Source organism: Pteropus vampyrus, unplaced genomic scaffold, assembly GCF_000151845.1.
Source record: "Pteropus vampyrus isolate Shadow unplaced genomic scaffold, Pvam_2.0 Scaffold248, whole genome shotgun sequence".
Taxonomy (NCBI): domain Eukaryota; kingdom Metazoa; phylum Chordata; class Mammalia; order Chiroptera; family Pteropodidae; genus Pteropus; species Pteropus vampyrus.
This window is the reverse complement of record NW_011889029.1, coordinates 888,765-902,220: the sequence shown is the minus strand read 5'-3', so window position 1 is coordinate 902,220 and position 13,456 is coordinate 888,765. Positions and strand designations below refer to the sequence as shown.

Genomic DNA, 13,456 nt, shown 5'->3' with positions numbered 1-13,456 from the left:
GTAGATAGCATTATATTTTATGGTGACAACTCTAAAGACATAAATTTTTACTTTACCAACAATCTTCGAACTAGCTTTATTTACCAAAGCTTATCCCAGATCACATAAGCTTAAAAAAAGGTTAGGTCAGTGTCTGTGTTTCTGAGCATTCTAGGAACACTTCATTGATATAAGCACGTGTTAATCTCTAAGGCATTTGAATAGAACCCCTTTAAGGATTTTATAAATTAATTTGGTAATAATCTTGCAGAGAGAGAAAAATATCATCGATACCTAAGACACGCATAGACACGCACATATATACAAACACAAACAAAGATTGTATAGTTTTCATTCTAAAGTTTCAGCCACGTGTCAGTAAAACATAGTACAACCAAGTCCCTGGTTTTCACCCACTTTGTATTGTCACCTCAACTGTGTTTCTGGCCAATGGGACAAGTCGAGGTCACCTCCTCAACGTGAGGGCTACTGCTTTTTACCAATATTTGTAGAGAAGACTTAAAAGGTTTCCATTTGCCCCAATATGTAAACTTATGGACGCTGTAACTACATTTTAGATGAGTGACGGAGGAGACATCCGCCACCTGCTCAGTGTCTCCCCCGTGCCTCCGAGTGGATAAAATAGTCCATCAATTTCCAGTGAGCTTTCTTCCTAAACCCTGTCATCACCCTTCAAGCGGTCTATTTCTTACGACTCTCAGTGAAAGCGTTTTGCCAGTTACTGGCAACGGGCACGTGAGAAAGAAGGACATGGAAAAGTCCACCGCCCGCTTCCCAGGGTCACTGCAAAACCCGCCGAGCGAGCGCAGTGACAACGTGGACTTCTGTCTCCGGCGATGCAGACGTGATGGCTAGACAGAGGTCACCTAAAAACACTGGTAAAATATTTTCAAGTTCCTTTTTAAAATGGATGGCAGAGCTAGCGATAAAGCAAGGGAGACGATGAGAAAGCACCAATCGAAAGAGGTGACTTGGTTCTGAAGGCGCCAAGTGTCCCAGGAGCCTCTGCGTGTCCTGCTGGCATGAACTTGATGCGGGGGGAAGGGAAGCCATAGGAAACGGGGTAACGGGCCCTACGCAAGGTGGGGAACCAGAGTAAAGCCCCACATAAAGCCCCACGGCGGTGGGGGGAGGAATAAATTAAAAAACAATTCACCTTACAGCTGATATGCATGAAGAAATGCTCAGAAGGAAAGAAAAAAGGACAAATGCAGATGGGTCCATTGAAACATTTTGTGACTTCAGAGGTTAAAAGATCAAGTCCCAGAATTCTAATATCTCATGGAAACAGTCCATTTCGAGAACGGGTCGATCCTGCTGTTCAGAGAAGAGCAAAGATATCGTCTCCGTTTAGACTTCGCTAAGAAACACGTCTGAGGGCGACCACTCAGAGAAAAGCAGCAGAATGGAAAATACGGGATCACAAGACAGTCCGGAAGGAGACAGAATGCACGTGACATGACAGAATGAAGTCAGGCCTTGGAGTCAGATATTCCTGGGTTCGAATCCTTGCTAGGCATGTATTTGTTCTAGCCACAGACAAGTCATCTACTGTTTACATTTCGGTTGCTTCATCTTTAAGAAGAAGAGAAGACAAACGTTTTAGCCTAGGATTTGAGTTAACGTGCAAGCACCTAACACAGTGCCTGGCACACGATGAGCAAATCCCTTTGTCTTTCTTCTTCCCGTGACCCTGGAGTGCATTCAGGAATAAGCAGATCTTTGGTTCAGGCTGCCGAACCACACCATTCTCCTCACGAGTACCACAACCATTACACAGAATTCCGTCATACTCGCCTCTTTGGTTTCCTGTATGTTCCTTCATCTTATTCGGGACTAAAAAGCTTCTATATAAAATGGCATCGTGTGTAGTACCTCAAGCGCATGACTGTTCTAACGCTGTGCTTAGGTTTTCAGAAGAAAGATTAAGAACAATCCAAAGCGAATGTCCTTCTACGGCAAAACGCGAAGGTCAACACTTCGTACAGGACAAAGAAAACGCAGCTGCTGCTCTGTCAGATGGCTGCCCACCCCTCCCGCCCCGAACTTTCCAGAACTAAAAGAAAGGCTATTAAGTATCTCACCTCAAAGACGTGTAACTCGCTTCACTTAATCCAATTTAGTCAAAATTAGGGATCGGTGTAGAATCCTGAAACACAATAAAATAACATATTGTGTATGAAGATTTTTTCATGAATTTAGAAACTGTGCTCCAAAAATTAAAGCGTTCCGTAAAAGTTTACTACGTGAAGTATTTCTCAGTAATAGTGTTATAAAGATTAACTCTAAGGTCGAAAAATGTGAAAAACTTCTAATTCGACAACTCACATATGGATTATCCACGCCCTCACTCCCTTTTTTAAATTCTCATGGCCAATTGTGAATTCTGAGATATTTTTCTCTTCTACACAGGACGCTTCCAGAAGTTCCCAATCAGTACATTTTACAGAATAAAAGTTAACTTCCGTACGTGTCTAAAATAAAGTCCAAATGACAATCTGCCCCAAAAATGATGATAACAACCCCAAATAAAGAAGAACTGCTTGAACTGCTCATTTCTACCAGTACGAAGGTTCGACTACCCCAGCTTTAAAGGACGTATGCCAAAGAGTCAGCAAGTCGACACGATCCTCTCACCGGAATAAAAATCTAAAAGCTGAAAATGCTTTGCGAGAAACCACTCTGTAGCCACTGAAGCTAAAGACGAAAAAGTTTTGTTAGAACGGAAACGGAAAATCCTGCATGTGTGCACAGACTCTAACGGGAAACGAAATGGGGGGTTTCCATGACGAAGCCTTCACCAGAGCTGTATTATGCAGAAAACAGACGGCGCCAGCTTCAGGTGAGGCAGAGCAGGTGAGGCTACGTGCGTACAGCCCAAAAGTCAGGTCGCCCGGATTCAGATCCAGCTCCCACTGCCGTTAATCTGGGCAAGCTATTTCGCCTCCAAATACCTCAGTGTCTGTATCTGTGAAGCTGGCATAATAATGGCCTTTAAAAGGATTGCAGCGAGGATGAAATTAGATATAACGGATGTAGAGCATTTAGCACAGTCATTGGGACACGGTAAATATCTAATGATTGTTAGCTAGCCGTATAATTATTGTCCTCTTTCTAAAACTGTTTCACAGCACTGCAGCCACAGGAGTGTCAACAAGCGCCTTAAGCAGCAGTTAAATAAAGAAATCATATTTCAGTCCCCCAGTCCCTGACAGGAGTGGATAAGCCTGATGCCCATCACAGAACAATCAGCAAACACAGTGATCTGGATCCAACAGCAAACGACCATAAGTGAAATCATTAAAAAGTACTAAAAGCATAAAGGTGACCACTAATCTGCTCGCTTGAGCCCAGAGATCTTATTACCAATAATCAGGTTACAGTATTAAGGGACTAATGACATTTTCCTATTATATCCTGCTGCTGAAGAGATCTTGAGAGTCAACCATTAAAAAACAATAATAAAGTCCAAAAGAATCAAGAACCGTCAACCAGAACAGAAACTCAGCATGCCCCCTCTCCAGCCTTGGGCAGGGATGGGGTGGGGGTGGGGGGGCTGGAATCAGAGACACAGGGTATTCGAAACAGCTTCGCCCTCTCACGTTCCAATGTGTAAGAGCATCTACTGCAGAGCGTTCTCAAAGTGTGGTTCGCATTTGACCTTGACAGCCGAAGAAAACCTATGCAGTCTCAGGGAAGGCGACACCTCTATCTAAAACCAACAAATTGGGGATGAAAAGGAAGACTCCCAAGCATGCCTGAATTCTTATGTCACCTCCCCACCGCCACCCCGGGGAGAAACCGCTTGGGACTCAGCTGCTGTTCACTGGAGCTACCGCCGTCAGAATCGTCTGAACATCTTCCTGAGCCGGACTCTAATGACCACGTATTTGGTAGCCAGCAATTTACTCTTCCCTTCAAAGCAGCCTTTTTATCCAGGTTTAAAAAAGAATGAAACTGTCTAAAAAATTTTTTTGCAGCAGATGGAAATGCATTCATCGGTCTCTCCATCATCCTTTCAGCTGGCAATAACTGGCGGTTGTAAAGAGAAAAAACGGGGAGGCTGGGTGATTTTAATCAAAGCTTGGACTCCAGCCCTGCCCCGCAGCATGCTGGAATATGAGGAAAGTTCGTGGCTGACATTCCACAGGAACGGAGCTCTCACGTGACCGGCTCCTACGTTAACCGCCACCTCTCTGTTACTGGTTTTGTGTCTGCAGCAAATATCATTAGCATCCTCTGCTTTAGATGCTCCACTAATTATGGTCCCGTCCTTGGAAAAAAACACTGATCAATAACAAAACGACTGCATCTCACAAAAGTCTAATGTGGAACAAGTGGATCATAAAACGCTTCTCAGAGTGCGTGGGTATACAAAAAACACAAAAACAAACTGCGGAATCGACACGCGGCTCACTCTCTCTAAACAGCACCTTAGGAATGCGCAGTGAAAACATTTACGGCGCTTCTGAAATGCAGAGGAAATCCGTGTATAATCGAAAGCAGGAGGGCTTTCAAATGAGCTACGCCCTAGCAGTGTCAAAGCTGACAAATTATTTAATCTCTCCAGACGTCCGCCTCCTCACCTACGAAGGGGAACTACGAGCATCTTCCTTGCACGACGGCCACCGCTGCCAGGAGGAGCGATCACGCCCACTGCCGTGGCTGGCACAGGACACGCGATCGACAGGGGCCAGTATCACGAGGGCCATTTTCAACCGGGGAGTCACAGCGAGTGTGACTTTTATTCCTTGGTGGGAAAAACTGGTGTCAATAGAATTTATTTGTTCTGAAAAGCAAAGCTTAAAACCTTAAGTCGCATGGAAGGATACGTACCCCGACGCCATATAAATAGGAGTGTTTACCCAATGCGAGCCGGGAGACAGGAAGCTGCAGCTAAGGTGAGGTGTACTTCATAAGAAGAATGTGTAAACAAGCAAACAAACAAACAAGCAACATGTAACGCGACGACAGACGAAGGGCCAGGAGAGGGACAAGCGACACCTGTCTGTCAAGCTGGAAGAGGTCCTGTCTCCTCCCATTCTTCTTTCTTGTCATCTCCTCTGGGGAAGAAACGCATTCCCTCAGAACCTGGGAGTCCAAACTGAGGAAGTCTGAAGCAATGAAGTAAGTGAGCAACTCGTCTACACGCAACCACCTGCTAAGCCTCTGGGTTAACAGGTTTTTGTAGTGTTACAAGTTTCACTTTAAAACATAATTGACATAAAGTATGTGAGCATGAGGTCTATCGGTTTTCCCACGCCTTACTCTCGATTAACTCAAATAATTATAGATTAGCTATTGGTAATGAGAGAAATGGAGATTTCATCTGAGGGAGAGGTTAAAAACAAAAGACAGAGGGATGGGTATTTTAATGCACGGGGCGCTTGTGAAATGAGGACACGTCATCATCCGAGAGAGGAAATGACAGAGCAGGCAAAGGACGAGACTGCAGGCGAGTGTGCCGGGGACTATGCGACAAGCACTAATGATCCACTTACCAACACTCTGACGCAGGCTTCTGAGAGACAATAACCGTCCGCGTGTCTCAATGAACAGCAAATGCTACTGTAGATCGCCCGTGCTTATCAACTGCAGGGCTGCGCAACGGGGCAGCATGCGGTCTGAAACGTTAGGGTCTAAAAATGCAAAGTTGTTCTACCTTACATACTCGAACTCTAGGAAAATCATCACCACTCAAAAATTAATGTAGACTCTGCAGTATTTTACTTTGTGATATTTGCAGAAGCCATCTGAGAATCCTCCAGCTGTAGGTTTTACTGCTGATCCATGAACAGGTTAGTCCTCGGTGCTAAAATGCCATAGAAAAGGATCTTAGAATCACTACAGGCAGAAAACTTCTAAGGATATAAGAATCCCACACCTAAGAACGTAAGTTCACACTCTGGTTCCATTCAAAAAGCGTTACTGAAACCAGGTATCTGTCTACCTTTTCTGTAAGGGGCCAGAAGTATGCAGGCTGGGCAGACCAGAAGGTCTCCAGGGCAACTACTTAACTGTCACTGTAGCCTTAAAGTTGCCAATAGTACATAAAGGAAGAGCGCAGCTGTGTACCAATAAAACTTTATTGACTAACACAGGCCAGATTTGGCCCGGGGGCCATGGCCTGCTGACTGCTGACTTTCGCTCATGAAATCACGGAGCTGGAAGAGACCCTGGATATCACATGGTACAATAACGCACTCAATGCAAAGATACCTATAAAACGATCTGACTAGCAGACATCTGGTCTCTGTTTAAGTCCCAGAGACCATCCGCTCGGAACCAGGTTCCATAACCGGACTCTTCTCCAAGCTAGACGATATTTCTAAACCAGGGACAGCGAGCTTCTGAACGGGCTGTTTGCCCGCCATATGGGGCTGTCGGGGGCACCGCGGTTCATTCAGCATCTCGGTTCCCAAACCCTAAATGCTAACTACAAAAAACACGCATCCCATCGCTGCGACAGCCCCAAACTTCCCCACATACTTCCAAATCCCCCGGCGTGGGGCGCTGGTGCCCAGTGGGTCAGATCCCCCGAGCTACGTCAGAGATGGAGCACGTGGCAGGCGACCCCTTCCACCTATGGCAGATATGACGACTCGGTCACAAGAGTCCTCCCTACTGAGGGTGGTCTTTGTCTCAGAATTCTTAACATGCCGTTCAAGACAATTACCACTGATGAAATCGGAATTGCGACATTAAAACATATTTGTTATCTACATGCACACTCTGAAAAGAAATGAGCTGCTTTTAAGTTGATAAAGCTGAAAAATAATATGGTTTAATTTAAAATGTAAGAGGTGTTTTCAAAGTGAGTGAAAACATTTCTTGGTTGTGAGAATGACTGAGGTGACAATGCCAGATGTCCTGTGACGCTAGGGACAGTTCCCTACCACAACGGATGACCCTGCACCCCCCACGGTGTTCAGTGTCCCACCGGAAACACAGGTAGATGAAAACCCGTTTTAATGATCTCAGCCCAGACCGTAATTCCGCACTGGTGACTACTCGGGACAGCAAAGCTCTAGCCCATCAGAGCTGAAAAGGGTCCCGAAGGCCGTAACTCAGCCATCCTTGACGTGGGGAAGGCTGACCACGAGGGCTCCGAAGCAGTTGCCGAAGAGAGTGACCGGCCAGGCTTGCCGGAACAATGAGCGAACCAGAACCCTGACGGAACCCGGCCTCTGCTCACGCGACGCTGCAGAGGCAAAGGGGCCGAGCACCTCACGCAATCACACGGCCCACTGGCAGCACAGAACCAGAAACCCCGAACTCCCGTTCAGGGCTCCTCCTATTCCTCTACTATTATGCTGCTGACTGAAGGAAAATCCGAGTATTATTGCATGTCTAACTTCCCACTAGCTACCTAATAAGCACAGAATTCATCTCACCAACCGACAGACTCTTTCTTCAAAGCGAGACATAGCTATCCGACAACTTTAAAAATATGGAAATAAAGAACTAAGATTTGAACCAAAGCTTTAAAAATGTGTCTACATAAGAGATTATTAGTTTGCAATATAACAGCTGAATATAAATGGTTGGATATGGATGGAAAGAATCTCTACAAACTGTCTATATAATCTATATATATATATGTATACACATACATATGTATATATATATACACAGATATATATAATTACACATCTATATAATAATAATGGCCTAAGGCCGTTGGCAAGACTAGTTTACAAGAATATTAACTCTTGTTTCCATGTCTTTTTTAAAAACTTTTTTATAGCTCGTGGCACTTTGTTAAAATCTTTGGTATGGATAAGAGTTCATACATAGTTCAAAGACTAAACTCCAAAGCAAAATCATAAACATAAGAAATGGCAGGTCCCAGATACTGTCTTTAAATCAAGTTTTCAACTATTCTAGATTAAAGCGGTAACATTTTGTTTTGAGGGCTTGGAGAGAGGCAGGTATGTTGGAACACAATTCTAACGATTTGTTTTTTTCTGTTCTTCAGAGATAGTCATGTAAAAGTGAGTGAGCGGCAGCAGAAAATCCAGCAAGAGTTCTGGAATGGCCTATAAGGAAGTCTTGGGTCTCCCAGGAAGTAAGGGCACCAGGTCTGGCCAACTATGACTTGCCACACTTTTCTGCAGAAAACTTTGTCTAAAGTATCTGTAGATGACCCGCCTGTAAGCCCTACAGGGGGCATTAGCTACTTAGCTATACTCAGTGCAAAGCCAGCCCTAACTCAACACAAGCTTTAAAAGGTAAGTATCACAAACGTAGACGACAACGCCGGAAGGGATGGCTGATCAGCAAGTTGAAACCTGAGACCCAAATCTCTCTGCAGGCTGCAATGCCTGACTGCTAAAACGCAGGCGGGATGCAATTTAGCAGCAAGAAGCGTGAAGTCCTGCACTTCAGTGTAAACATCAGTTACACAAGTACAGACTGAGTTCCTATGACAGTTTTGGGCGCTCTGGCTTAGCAAATGTTTAATATAAGGGTAAGCTGTGTCTGCTTAAATGTCCATGTCTTTTTGGACTTCAAGAATATTGAATATGCAATAACAGTATGGTGTCCACCTTACAGAAAGTAAGAGTCCCACTACTTGCCGCCTCGCTCAGACATCTAAAATAGGGTAGACAATTCCAGAATCCCGCCTTTTCAGGATGCTGACAACCCGGCTCATCCAGAATAAGATGATCAGGATGGTGAGAGATCTAGGCACTGGTAATATTTAACCTGGAGAAGAGACAGTCGTCTGTAAATACGTGACAAAATGTTAAGTAGCAAAGACAAAATACATCCGAGTTGCTCTGGACGGTGTAACTAAAACCAACAGGTAGAAAATATAACAGGTAGTTTGGCTGTTATAAATAAAAGAAGAGCCTCATAACTAGAGCCACTCGACAATGAACCAGGCTGCATAAAAAGTGAGTGAAGAGTTTGGTGCCCTAAGCATTCCCCGAAAGGTCCCTAAATCCTCTGGGAGGGGTCGGAAGGGCGTTGAAATTAGGCGGAAGATTAGATTAAGTGGCTGCTACAGACTCACTTTACTTCTGCAATATTATTTTAAGTGCAGAAGAAAAGGAATAAGTTGGGTCAGCACTTTATTTCCTTAACAGTAGGTGGGGCTGGCGAAGGCGGAGAATGAGAAAGTTAGTGATTCTAAGGTTCATTCGAAAACACATGATACGCTAAGGACCTGAAATGCAGTAGAAATAAGCAAATCTGGACAAAGGATACACGGAATTAGGGTCAGAAGACCTGGGACTGCATCCTGTTTCCAACGGAGCCTAGTTCTACAGGGCACTGAGCAAGTCACTTACACCTTGTCGCTCAGGTTTCTTCATCACTGAAATAGGGTTATTGCCTGTCCTGCTCTAAGGATCAAATGACGACATGGGAAAAGCATTTTGTAAATAATCTATACATAAATCATCCCTGCTGTTATTCTACATTCATCAGACTCTTCTAAGCTTTGCTCAACACACTTTGAAAAGGGTATGAAACACTCAGAATCTTGAAAGATCAACCAAGATGAGGCTTTGTGAATCATCTAAAGAGACAGAAAGTATTAGGTAGAAATCCTAAAGGTATAAAATAGAATTACCCAAGGGAAGCTAACAAGGTATATATCACAGAATATCTGGACAGAGAAATGATAACTCCTACATGTCAGGATAATAAGACTCTAGAAGATGCTACAGATGTTTAGAAATCAGAACCCACCCGTCCAGGACCTGTCGGCGTGTACCCCGCTCAAGGAAGTACGATCAGACCGTCTCCCAAGGTCCTTTCCAGTACTAGCTGGAACTGCAGCCAAAAAATAACTGTTTATTAGGAAAAGAAATAAAGTTAACAGTTCAACTTGGGAATACAGTTTATAGGAGCATTCTACTTTAATTACAAGTGTTCTTGTTGTTAACTGACAAAGCAAATCGGGTAAAACATTAACAACGGGTGGACCTAAATAAAGGATGTTTCAATTACCACGAGACAGTCATCACTTAGGTTGAAACTATCAGGAGTTGACTGTGATGCCTTTTATCTGCCGAGTCACGGGTTCCTGGGGGACAGTCTGGCCCTGGCTTAGCACCATTCCCCAGGGCACGCCCTCCCGACTCCGCTTTACTTAAGTTCACTGTTCTCATCAGTACTCGCGCCGAAAACAAATGTCAGTGCTAAAACAAACCTCGATACTTGTTTTATTCACATTGCAACCTGTCCCTTAAACCTCTCCATGACACTAATTACCATATGAACCTGGACTTCAAGAGCCTCCGCCAGGTGCCAGGTCATTCGCGAGTTCTCTCCCGGCCCCCTGCAGACAATAAGAGAATGCACTGTCCGTCCGGGTATTTTAAAACAATGATAAAACCAACTAAAAGTCCTGCTTTCACTCTCACCAAGCACTAGCGATTCTGAACAACCTCAGTGCTAAGATACGCCTTCCAAGCACTGCAGACAGCTCCCACCATCACCCATTAACCACGCTGGTAACGGTCTGCCTCCCCCATTTCCGCCCAAGTCTCTTATCCAATAGTTTTTCTTTTCTTTAAAACTGCAAATAAGAAAAACTAATAATAAAGACGAAGGGCAATCTGTGTATTTTCTACAGAATTTGCAATTGTGAAGTATATCACATCGCTTTACCGTGATGCCTTCGTCTAAGCAAAACTAAGTAGAGGCCACTTACATAATCCGATCAATTACAATTTAGTATTAAAACTCTTTTTCCAGCAACAATAATGTAAACAGTGGTTCAAAGCCACAACCACACGCCTGGAGGCTGGAAATTTCACCGATTTATGGGGCCAGACTCAGTAGAACGGACAAGGCTCAAACAGGACTGCAGTCCTTTGTGGCTGCTCTGGTCTCTTTGGGTCTCTCGGAGGTCCAGGGCATCCTAGTCACTGCGAGAGAAAGGTCTCACTCAGAGACGAGAAAGGCCAGAGAGCAATACTGAAGAAGGGGGGTTGACTACGCGTCACCACGCTCACGTCACAGGCGGCGCAGCAGCTGCATGGTGACTCAGCAGAAGGTCGACACTCTGCTTGGTATGTCCTCGTCCAAAAGCTGTATTCCTCGGCTGTTACCGAATTCTACCAATTCTACCAAATGGCAGGTCATGGCGTTCTAACTAGGGTTCGCAGACAACCGGGAACGGAGTATGCACTACAAAACTGATCATCGGAGTGCAGAACCAAAAAACCCAACATAGCAATTACTTCGTGATTACAAACTGGTGATTAAGGACAAGAACCTGTGGAAGTATATGTGGACGAAGAGTTTGGGTAATCACTGTCTTAATGGTTCTCCCAACGCAGATAGATATTTTACTGTAGCAGAAAAAATAAATAAATCTATAAGAATAACTAGTAATTTGCTGCACCCTGATAAAAAAAAAACTGCCATAACTGCTTAAAGTGTAAAGTACATTTAATCCTACAGAATAACACACGGAATTTAACTGGAGAAAGCTCAAAACTTTACAATTAGAACAAAGAACAGAAATTTCGGATTATCTAGAACACAGGGCACTCAAATTTCAAACATACCATCCAGATATGTATCTAGAAACTGACTACAGAAGGCAGGGCTCCTGTGTTTCAAAGAGGAGGACCTCCTCTTCCCAGTTCAAGACTGTCGCAAGCGCTTTATCTCTCAAAACCAAGGGAAAGGGTGGCGGGGGGAGGGGAGAGAGACTACATCTTTTAAACCAAGATTGTATGGAAAACTCAGAACAAGCCTTACTAGAAAAACAGCATTGTCCGATTTAAAGAAATCAGATTAAATTAAGACATATAGAAATCTACACAGCAGTTAATTCAATCATCATAAAGACTGGTGTCATCTTTCCATTTTCTAACTTGAAAAGTATCCAATATGCTCACTCACGTGTTAAAGCATTGTTTACGTTTAGGCACTGCTTTCTACCGGTAAATATCAGCTGTGCCCATAAACATAAGGAAATTATAACGATCTATCTAACTCAAGCACGGATTTTCAAGAGTTTATATGCTATAGCTAATAATATTGTGTGTTTGAAATTTGAAAGAGAGTAGATCTTCAGTGTTATCACTGCAAAAACAAAGAAAGGAAAATGCTAACTTAGGCGATGCGTGCGTTAATGAGCTTGACTGCTGATCGTTTCCCAATGTACACGCATATCAAATCAGCACATTGTACGCCTCAAATGTAAACAGTTTTTATTTGTCAAGTATACATCGACAAGCTGGAGAAAAAAGGATTTTTTAGGTTGGCAGGTGGCCAGGGCCCCATTTTTAATTTTTTTGGTTCCCTTGATTTGTTGCAGTTGGGGGCCCCCATTCGATTTTGAAATTTACTTTTCCCATTCTATTCTTTTTAAAATTAAAAAAATTTAACACTTAAAACATGAAACAATCATCAGACATCACCCTCCACCAATAACAATGTTACGGTTCTCCTTAGCTATCTTGTCCAGTTGGTGGCAAAAATCCAATTCACTTACCATCTACATGAAGCTAGGAGAATCTTTGTAATTACACTGAAGTGAGACATTACATGATGTAGATGAAGTACGTATTAATTGCAGCCAATAAAACATAAATACAATGTAGACAACTAATTACGATTATCTCTGGAAATGATAAAAACAAGCCGCATTACTATACGGCTGGCCATTAAGTGAAACTAAGTGTGCGAATGTGTATATAACAAACAGATCTCGGGTTGTTAATATTTCTAAAATACTGCCAATGGAAAACATATTTATTTCCTTGTAGCAGAAATAAAAAATTACAGTAAGTTCTTAGTTGTTGCTCATAACTGGATGCACCCTAATCTAAAATTGTCCTTTCTGGTTAAACTGAAAAACTAAACCCAACAGGGTAACTTTGAGTAAAAATGTGTTAGAAAGTTTGGCAGAAAAACAGTGAATTGCAACTGCAAACGTTGACAGCGCTGTCTTGCTATGCGACGATCACCGTAATTCTAAAGGCATTTAGAAGTTCATTCCATGACAAAGGGAGTAAGACAACCCTACAGGGCGAGAGAAGGCTCCAGAAGGAAACTTTGAAGTTTGATGAATAAAGACAACTTCAAAGAACTATCGGTATGAGGAAGGTAAAGCAGCAGAAGTTGGGACCTGGATGAAGAGTTCAAGCTTTCTGAGGAATGTAAAACATTCTGCCGAAATCCACATGACACACGCACACACACACGCGCACACACACGCACGCACATACACACGCACGCACACGCGCGCGCACACACAGCAGCATTAACCGAACACGAAGCTCTACGATGCCGCAGCCCAGAGGTGCACGATCGTCCTCACCGGTCCGGTCAGGACCCTCGGAGCAACGACCCCTGGATGCCACCTCTGCCATCTCGCGCCACCCGCACAATCGGCCAGGTCCCGGGACACGGCCCCGCGCGGGACGACCTCCCCGCGAGACGCACCCCTGCCCGATGCCCGCGACTCCCCGCCCCGGGCCCCTGT

General features: G+C 44.0%; 1 long non-coding RNA gene across 2 annotated transcripts in view; it reads right to left on the bottom strand.

Moving 5' to 3' along the window:
• LOC111729118 overlaps window positions 1–12,245 on the bottom strand; it is a 48,603-nt gene extending 36,358 nt beyond the window's left edge. For both annotated transcript variants that reach the window (XR_002776101.1, XR_002776102.1), the window contains exons 1-2: window positions 10,225–12,245; window positions 2,085–2,149 (exon numbers count right to left, since the gene is read on the bottom strand). This is a non-coding gene — a long non-coding RNA (uncharacterized LOC111729118). The remainder of the gene's footprint in view (window positions 1–2,084; window positions 2,150–10,224) is intronic.
• Window positions 12,246–13,456: the final 1,211 nt, after the last annotated feature.